The following is a 9957-nucleotide window of genomic DNA, read 5'->3' as shown; positions in this document are numbered from 1 at the left end:
TTGAGGAGAATGCATTGTCACATTTAGGCATGTGAATTAATATAATTTCAGAGGGCAATTTCATAATACCTAAGAAAAGTAAAAGTGTACATATACTTTGACCCAGCAATTCTGTCTCTAGGAGTTTTTGAACAAATATGCTCTTACTTTTGATGATCCTTTGGTTACTGGCTACTTAGGTTCATAAACCCACTACCTCAGTTTTCCTGTATTTCAAAAGAAAATAGAAAACATAAATTGGTAAAGGGAAATAGAATTCTTTACAGTTTATCCAGAAGTAAGGACAGATGTGTTCTTAGATTCTCTGTGCATTTCCTGTAACCATGTTACAATTTCATAGAAAACATGAAAGGTCAGGAGCTATGCAGAAGTTGATCCATCTGGAGAGTCCCCCTTTGGCACATCTTTCCTAATGTGGGATTCCGTGGGAAAATTCTAGCTTTTTAGGATTCACTTTTCTCCTTTGATTTTTTTTTTTTTTTGGAGACAGCTTCTCTGTGTCATAGTTCTGCCTGTCCTTTGTAGACCAGGCGGGCCTTGAACTCACAGATTTCAGTTTACTGCCTCCCCACCCCACTGCTGGGATTAAAGGTGTGGGCTGGATTCACTATTTTAACAGTCCTTTCACTGTTAAAATTCTCTTCACAGTGGTTTGAGTCTTAACTATTTAGTTCCTCTTCCTCAAAGGTCTTGCTTTCCATTTCCCTAAAGAAGCTAAAGTCACAAACAAGTAATCTTCAGTAACAACAAAATGTAAGTCCAAGTCACAAGAGAAAGCCTCATCTCTCAGAAACCAGAGAATCAGTCTCAAATAGACTCTTTCTCAAGATGGTCTGGCTATCACATTCCTGAGACAAAGGAATGAAAAAATAGATTTCTTCTCTAGACTGTCCCCAAGGAGTCTTTGAAACTGAGCCCTAGGAGGATCTATAAATAAGAAACAACTGCAAGGCCTGGAATCTGGGGTTACCCTGCATAATGCTAGTGAGACAGACCCTGGTGCATTGAAATGTTAAAACAGCAGGGAGTTCAGGCTGTAGAAGTCATGGTGATCAGGGGCCTTGACCCTTGTGCCTTCCTGCAGAGACTAAATGCACTGGTTTCAGGGATTGTAGGTCTTGCAGGGATCCTTCCTTAAATTTCTAGTGCTTCCTCATTTTGCTGAGTTGCTTACTGTTTGACAGGATCTGGAAGCAATGAGACTTGCTATGGAGTCTAGGGTTTTCTGGAGGCTCATTCTCCAGTGCAGAACTAAGTGCTCTCTTTGCTTTGGTTCGCTGGCACACTGGGGCACAGCCCAAGGCTTGGAGGTTTGTTACCCCTGGCAACACAAACTAGAAGGGGCTTGGAGCAAGTAGAAATCTTTCCGGTGCCTAAACCATAAAGATCCTAATGGCCAGCAGTGATCCTAGCGTGAAAAGAAGAGAAGCAAATAAAATGAATGGAAGCCCTAATACTGACAAACATCATTTCCTTCAAGAAGCCAGCAGTCCACTTCTAAGCAACAGTCACCTGCACAGTGTGAACAGAGAAGAATTACAACAGGCTCAAGATACGATCCACTCTACCTTCAAGACCTCACGGATTCCAACAATAGACAATTTTCTCCATTCTTTGTTCTCTATTTGTTTTTTAAAAGATATTTTTACTATATTTCAAGAATTGTATTTATTTATGACATTCATGTTTTAAATTTATTCTTTGTCATATGTATTTATTTCACTTTTGTGATTTCTTCTAATATTTTATTATAGAAAATTTTAGTGAATTGAATTTTCTTTTTCCTTAAATTCTTTGCATTTCTTCTCTTTCTTTTATTTAACCTTTTTTTTTCACTGTTTAAGGAATTTTTTATTAAAGCAAGAATTTTATAATCCAAATTACGTTTCCTTGCTTAGTTATCAGTTCTGCTACTTAAAACAGAACTGACATCCCAAGCTATTCCACGGTAAAGAATTACAAAATTAAAGAAAGGAATGCTTTAAATTTTTGTACTTTGCTGAAAATTCTTTTCCCAGGGTCTTTTATTTAACCTTGCTTTTATATACTTTTTCATGATTTTTCCTTTATTATTCTATTATTATTACATTTACCTTTTCTAATCTTTACTTTTATAATTTATTTGGCATTACTTTAACACATTTATTTTTTCTAAAAATTGTATTTCTGTATCTGGCTTGTTCTGGTGCTGTTTCTGTTGGAGCTGTCTCTTCTTTTCTCTTTCTCTGAGTAGTATTGGGATTAAGTAAACCCATGGGAGGTTTTTCATATAGAGCCAAAGGAGATGTCCAATAGATGGATAAATCATAACATAGAAACACAAGAAATAAAAAAAAAACATTTTCTACAAAAGTTTACAACTAAATTAAAAAATATCACAATGATTGAAATATACAATTTAAAAGTATAATTTGGAAAAAAACAACCAATGGAGTAAAAAAATTCAAATAAATGATGTAGGAGTGTTTCTATCTATCTGTTGTTTCATTGTTTAATTAATAAAAAACTGCTTGGCCTGATAGTTCAGAACATAGGTCAGTGGAGTAGAAAGAACAGAATGCTGGGAAGAAGGGAAGTGAGGCAATCGCCATGCCTCTCCTCTCCAAGATAGATGCCATGGAGCCAGCCACTAGGTCATACATGCTGAATCTTTCCTGGTAAGCCACCACCTCATGATGCTACACACATTACTAAATATGGGTTAAAGGAAGATGTGAGAATTAGCTAATAAGAGGCTGAAACTAATGGGCCAGGCAGTGTTTAAAAGAATACAATTTGTATGTTGTTATTTTAGGGCATAAGCTAGCCAGGCGGCCGGGAGCCAGGGCAGTGGGAATGAAGCCCACCGCTCTCACTACAAATAAGCAGATGAATAAAATAACGAAGTCAGCCAGTTTAGGACTTAGGTGGGAAACTCAACAACATGGACAAAATATTCAGCAAAGACAGAAAAAGATCTGAAATCTTCAAAACAAAACAAAAAAAAACTGAATGAGTTAAGTGGGAAAAAACAAATGGATATAATCAACAATGGACACCTGGGGAAAGAAATAATAAAGAAAAATAATAAAGAAAAGCCTAAAGACAAGGTTGGGTAATTAGTACATTTGAAATTGTGACAATAAGGTTTAATACTTCTAGGATATAATTTAGAGATAAAACTTGTGAATCTGTGGTGTACAGGAGAAACCAAGCTATGAAAGGAAGGTACTGAAAACCTATTCAATAAAATTGTAGCAGAATGTCTCCAAAAGCTAGGGGAAAATAGGCAAAGTACAAGGGGGCATTTTAGGACCTCAAATGAACATGGTCAGAAAAGCACCTCTTTATGACACATTGTCATTAAAGTACTCAGAGTACAGAACAAAGAAAGAACACTGAAGTGAAGGCAGAAATGCCAAATCACTTACAAAGGCAAAGCATCAGAAAAACAGGAGACATTTTAGCAGAAACATTAAAGGCCACAAGGGCATGGGCTGATCTATTTAAAATCTTCAACCAAAATAAATTTTAAAAGTCACTGAAAAATAACTAAGCTGATATCGCAGGAGATATTTAAAGTACCATTACATACAAGAGAGAAGGAAAGACTTATGTAAGTTCAAGAGGTAGGAAAAATAAATCTTACTAGAAACAAATGAAATTAGGAAAGAATCAACTAATTGCCACCAAGCCTGACAACAGGAGTTCAGTCCCAAGAACTGAACTCTTTATTCACATGTTGTGGCAAACATACATGAGCACATGCATGCACACACACACAGAGAAAGAGAGAGAGAGATGAGAGAGAGAAAGAGAGAAAGAGAGAGAGAGAGAGAGAGAGAGAGAGAGAGAGAGAGAGCGAGCGAGCTGGGGGTTTGGTGCTAGCCTGAACCATAAATTATTTCTTTCAACCAGACCCCAACATAAACTCTCTCTCTCTTGACCTGCGTGGAGGCACAGGAACAAAAACACAACTCACATGGCTTTATTGGGGGGGGGGATTCTCCATGATCCCTCATGAAATCCTGAGTTCACATCCTCAGAATTCCTTCTCGTTTATTCTCCAAACAGCTTTTATACCAAAACATAAACTGAGAGGTAAATTCATTAACATTCTGTTTCCTAGGTAACCAGGTGAATGGCTTTTAGTCAGATCCACATGTGTCTCCTCTGTCAGGGCAGTATGCTTTCTCAGTCACATAGGCTTAAATTAGCATCTCTATTCAGGCATTCTTAAAATTACAGAGAAAGGAGCAAAACAACATCCTGACCTTTTGTTAGGGTAGCGACAGCCTGTCTGGAAGATGTAAGGAAAAGAAATCCTTATATATTATTATGACACTTTATAATAATATATGAAATTATAGGTGTCCAGAACTTTTGATTAATTCTCATTTTTATGAGTAAATGTCTTACATTTTTCAGGGTAATGTATCATATCTTTGTGCAGTATTTTTTAAATTTCTTTACCATTTGGCAGATGTAAAACATACTGCTTAAAAATAAGATTATTGAACCTTTATGTATCAATGATAAAATATTTGAATGTTATGGGCTTAAACTGTATTTTCCCTCTAAACCTTTGGTTTTTGTTATATAATGATTCAGGATGCACTGATTTGTATGTGTCTGTGTATGTTCATGTGTTTGCTTGAATATCTGTATATGGATATTCATGCATGTATATGCTATGTATGTGTGGAGGCCAGAGGTCATATAAGGTGTTTTCTTTAATTGCTCTTCATCCTATTTTTGAGATGGGGACTCTCATTAAACTGGAGCTTTTCAGTTCAGATTTTTCTAGACTGGCTGGCCAGCAAGCCCTAGGGATCCTGTAGTCTCAAGGTCCTAGTTCTAGGAATACAACTTTCATGTGGGTACTGAGGATCAAACTCAGGTTGTCATACTCATGGCAGGGGTTTATAGGTTGGGCTAGTTCTTCAGCCCCAACACATTAATTTTTAATTTATTATTTTTTTCAAGACAGGGTTTGTCTGTGAAGCCCTGGCTGTCCTAGAACCAGGCTGGCTTTGAACACAGAGATTAACCCACTTCTGCCTCCTGAGTGCTGGGATTAATGGTATACACCACCACTACCCAACTCCAGCACAGTAATTTTAAGAACATATTTGTCATATTATTGAGACTCACTATGATTGCAACAGTGTGATCATTTAAGTCATGTTACTTATACCTCTCTTCAAAATCCTTCAATGAACCTGAAATGTTGATATACACCTATAATCCTAGCACTAAGGAGGCTAAGGCAGGAGGATTGTGTGTTTGAGGCTGACTTTGGCTACACTGTAGATAGAACGGCGGCCTTTGTCCTACCACCTGGCTAGCTTTACCCAAAATAATTACACAGAAACTGTATTCTTTTAAACACTGCCTGGCCCATTAGTTTTAGCCTCTTATTGGTTAATTCTCACATCTTCCTTTAACCCATATTTAGTAATCTGTGTAGCACCATGAGGTGGTCACTTACCAGGAGAGATCTTAATCTGTGTCCATCTCAGAGAGGAGAAGCATGGCGACTCACTATGGTGACTGCCTGAAGGGTCTGCCTCACTTCCCTTCTTCCCAGCATTCTTTTCTGTCTACTCCGCCTACCTAATTTTCTGTCCTATTAAAGGACCGAGGCAGTTTCTTTATTTACCAATGAAAGTAACACATAGACACTCCTCCATCACTACATAGCAAAGTTCTTTCTCAAAAAGCCAAAACTAAACCAATCACCTAACCAACCAACTAATCACCAACCAAAACAAACCAATAACAAAACACCCCAATGTAAACCAAAACAACAATGAAGCAATTTTTGTAATGTAAATTGTGTTTCACTCAAAATAAAACTCACATTCCTTACTGTGAGCTATAGTGCTTTTGCGAATATCATACTATGGCCCTTATTAATCAGCTGGTATATAGCCACATATGTTTCTTACATGTCCCTTAAATATGCCAAGAATGGTCCTGCACATTACCTCTTCCCTTTTTTAGAGTCATTCTCTCTTCAGATAATTGCATGAGTTTATTTCCTATCTTTATGCATGCCTCTATTCAGTTATTAATATTTCATTGATAAGCACATTTACATGTTTATTAATATACTCACTCATATATGTATATACAGAAATAAAAACAGATTAAAGAACATATCAGTAGCTTTCAGATATTAATATATGACTTATATATACATAAACACATATGCATATATAAAGTCTAGGACTATAAACTCATATGTGTGTATAGATATATGTATACATACTTACATATTGTTTATTTTCTAATGAGAATGTAAATTCTTTGAGAGCAAGTACTTTTTCTCCCTGTTGTATCTCCAGGGAGATACAAGTAAGTTCATGCTGAATATTTATGTAATAAATTTTGTTTAACTTCATTTACCTTAATTTTTAAGTTTTTTAAAATTTATTACATAATTACTAGATTTACATCATCCCCACCCCTTCCTCTCCATTTCCAACTCTTCCCATGCTCCCAACCCCACTCTCAAACTTATGACCTCTTCTTTAATCATTATTGTTTGATACACACACACACACACACACACACACACACACACACACACACACACATATGTATATACATGCATACACACATACACACTTGATGAGTCCATTTAAGGTCGTTTGTGTTTAGGGCTTACCACTTGTGATTAGATAGTCTGTCATGGGGGATGTAATCCCTGGGGAGGATTGATTCTCCCCCTTCTCTCATTAGCCATTGATTGTCTGTAGCTCTTATCTTTTCATCTATGGGTGGAGCCTTGTGAGATTTCTCACATCCATGTTGACATGTCATCTGCTATTGTCATTGTTCACATCTTATTTAGGCAAGCATTTGTTGAGATTTCATGGGTGTAACTTCCCTTGTCCTAGATAGAAGACACACAATCACACAAGAAATCCTCATCCTCTGGCTCTTACAATCGTTCTGTTGTATTATACATATGTCAACTAAGTTTGGATACCCATGGTAAGATGATCTTTGCATTTTGATCAGTTATTGCTTTCTGTAATTGTCCTCATATGCTGAAAAGAGAAGCTTCTTTGATGAGGGATAAGGGCCATAATTATCTCTATATATAAGTATTTGGAATGCAGTTAGAAATTATGCTGGTTTAAAAAATGTCAGTAGTAGGATATCCTCTAGGATGACCTTGAGACATCACCTGAGATTAAGGTCATTGTATGGAGTTTTCCTGAAGACCTTAGAGATATTCACCTTATATTCTCTTCTTTCTACAAGTACAACTGAGTTAATGACATGTACTTTAGGATTAGCCCCTTTTACCTGGCAAGATGGAATGCTCCTTTAATTCCAGTACTTGGGAGACAGAGACAGGTGGATATCTGTGAGTTTGAGGCCAGCCTGTTGACAGAGGTTTCTGTCCCGCTGGGTCCTGTAGTCATTCAGTCCTAAAGAAATACACAGATGTCTACATTAATTATAAACTGATTGACCTAGTAGCTCAGGCTTCTTATTAATTCTTACAACTTTTATTAGCCCATAATTCTTGTCTGTGTTAGACATGTGGCTTAGGTACCTTTTTCAGCAAGGAATCAAATCTTGCTTCTTCTGTGCATGGGTCATGACTGCAGACTGAAACTTTCCTCTTCCCAGAATTCTCATTGCCTCACCTCTACTTCCTGCCTGTTTGCCCCGCCTATACTTCTTGCCTGGCAACTGGACAATCAGCATTTTATTAAAAATAATACAAGTAACAGGATAAAAGATCATTGCTCCATAGCATACCCCCCCTTTTTTAAACAAGAACTCTGAATCTAATATCCTTTGTTTAGCTTTTCTCCTGACCATTATCCATAAGAACTTATAGCCAACATTCTAAACAAAGATAAATATCCATAATCCATTTTTTTGAGAATGTGGGTGTAGTTTTTCTAGGCTACTTCCTGTAGATTGGGGGTGCTGATAATCTTACAGGGACCTAAAGAAAATAGAGAATTTGGGTCAAGTTCTGACTGGAGTATCCTGTGAGTCTTGATCATCTCAGGCAGCAGTCTTGAATCTGTTCTGGATGTAGAACTCAGACATCTGGGCCATCTACTCCTATCAGAGATTTCTCAGGGGGTCTTCCTTGATCAAACCTGATTTTTCTTAACCTGGAATGAATCCACAGCCCCATGCTGGGTGCCAGATGATGATGGAAATCACAAAATAATCCTACACTAGTTCAGAATTATGAATAATAAGGGGTTATTTATTTAGGGGAGACTTACAGATCACTATCCTAAATAACAGTCTTCTGCATGAACAGGGAACAGGAACAGAGTCCAGCAGCCAGAAGTGAGAGGTGGAAGCAAGAGAACAAGTGCACCCTTTACAGCTGTATTTATAGTATAAGAGGGCTGGTATCTTAAAGGCTATTGGCTGAAGGAGCAAAAGGAGCTCTCACAGCACTGTATCTTAAAGGCTATTGGCTGAAGAAGCAAAAGGAGCTCTCACAGTACCTCCCCCTTTTGTTTAAATAAGAGAGTTCCAAATCTGATACAAAACTATATATACTAGGAACAGATAAGAATAAAATTAGAATTATAATCAGCATAAACAATATTAAGCAAGGAACATATGCTAAATGTTTTTAAATAAACATTCTATCCTAAGGAGTCTAAGTCTTGTATTGGAAATGGCTTGGCTAGATCATAAGAGGCTGGTAACTATGACTATCTAATCTTCAATCCCATCAAAGGCCTGAGAATGGGCACCATTTGTTGACAGAGTTTTCTGTCCCACCTGGTCCTGCAGTTGTTTAGTCCCAAAGAAACAAACAGAGGTCTACATTAAATATAAATGGATTGGCCTATTAGCTCAGGCATCTTATTAACTTTTCAACTTTTATTAGCCCATAATTCTTGTCTGTGTTAGCCACGTGGCTTGGTACCTTTTTCAGCGAGGCAGTCATATCTTGCTTCCTCTGTGTCTGGGTCACAACTGCAGACTGAAACTTCCCTCTTCCCAGAATCTCATTGCCCTACCTCTACTTCCAGCCTGGCTACTGGCCAATCAGCATTTTATTAAAAATAATACAAGTAACAGGATAAAAGACCATTTCCCACAGCACTAGCTGGGCCTACAGAGTGAATTCCAGAACAGCCAGGATTGTTTAAACAGAGAAACCCTGTCTCAAAAATAACCAAAAAAGAAGAAAAAGGAAAAACAAAACAAACCAAATCAAAACAAAATAAAGATTGGCTGCTTTCAGGGTTAGACTTTGCTAGTTTCTGTGTTAATTAATAAGGTGGGCTTAATTACAGATGACAAGCTGTCAGACCTCTTCATTCTCTCCATGATTCCAATAAGTTACCAAGTATGGCAAGATGTGAATCATTATGACACTTTATTAGACAGCTGTGGCAACCCCCCATTTCATTTTTCTAAAGCCCATTAAAGTTTTCCCTAAATAGCAAGTTTTTATTTTTATTCATTTTGTGCTTAGAATCTCAGCCCCTACTGTGAGTATGCACACCTCCTTGCAGTATAATGCTGTCTGTCACTTTTTTCAGCACAGAGAAAAGTTAAACAAACATACAAAAGGAGTTGCTCTCTAAGAAATTGTTTCCTTAACTTAAAACTGGTGTGATCTTCTATTTTCATAGTAATTGTGTGTTTTCTTTCCTACACACACACACACACACACACACACACACACACACACACACTTAGAAAATTTTGCATATAAAGTAAGGGGTCTGATGAACTCATTGAAACACAGTCCTTTACTGCAAGCTTCATGGACCACAATTAAAATCAGAACCTTGGACCTAAACTCTTTATGGTTAGAAAATATGGGCCCACCAAGGGGTAATAACATGGTCAATCATAATAGTTATGTCATATTTCCACACATAAACAGATTTAAGAAACTCAGTGGAATTATTTATGTAAAGAATAACATAACTATTGCTATGTTATTAATGTTAATGCTAGCTA

General features: G+C 37.1%; 1 protein-coding gene across 1 annotated transcript in view; it reads left to right on the top strand.

The window, feature by feature from the left end:
• The first annotated feature begins 2611 nt into the window (after positions 1–2611).
• Positions 2612–9957, top strand: part of Gabra3 (gamma-aminobutyric acid type A receptor subunit alpha3) — a 332417-nt gene continuing 325071 nt past the window's right edge. The window contains exon 1 of the mRNA XM_038317280.1: positions 2612–2657. The gene's annotated coding sequence lies outside the window, so the exon portion shown is untranslated. The remainder of the gene's footprint in view (positions 2658–9957) is intronic.

Source organism: Arvicola amphibius, chromosome X (assembly GCF_903992535.2).
Source record: "Arvicola amphibius chromosome X, mArvAmp1.2, whole genome shotgun sequence".
NCBI lineage: Eukaryota > Metazoa > Chordata > Mammalia > Rodentia > Cricetidae > Arvicola > Arvicola amphibius.
This window is presented reverse-complemented; position numbering and strand designations above follow the sequence as displayed.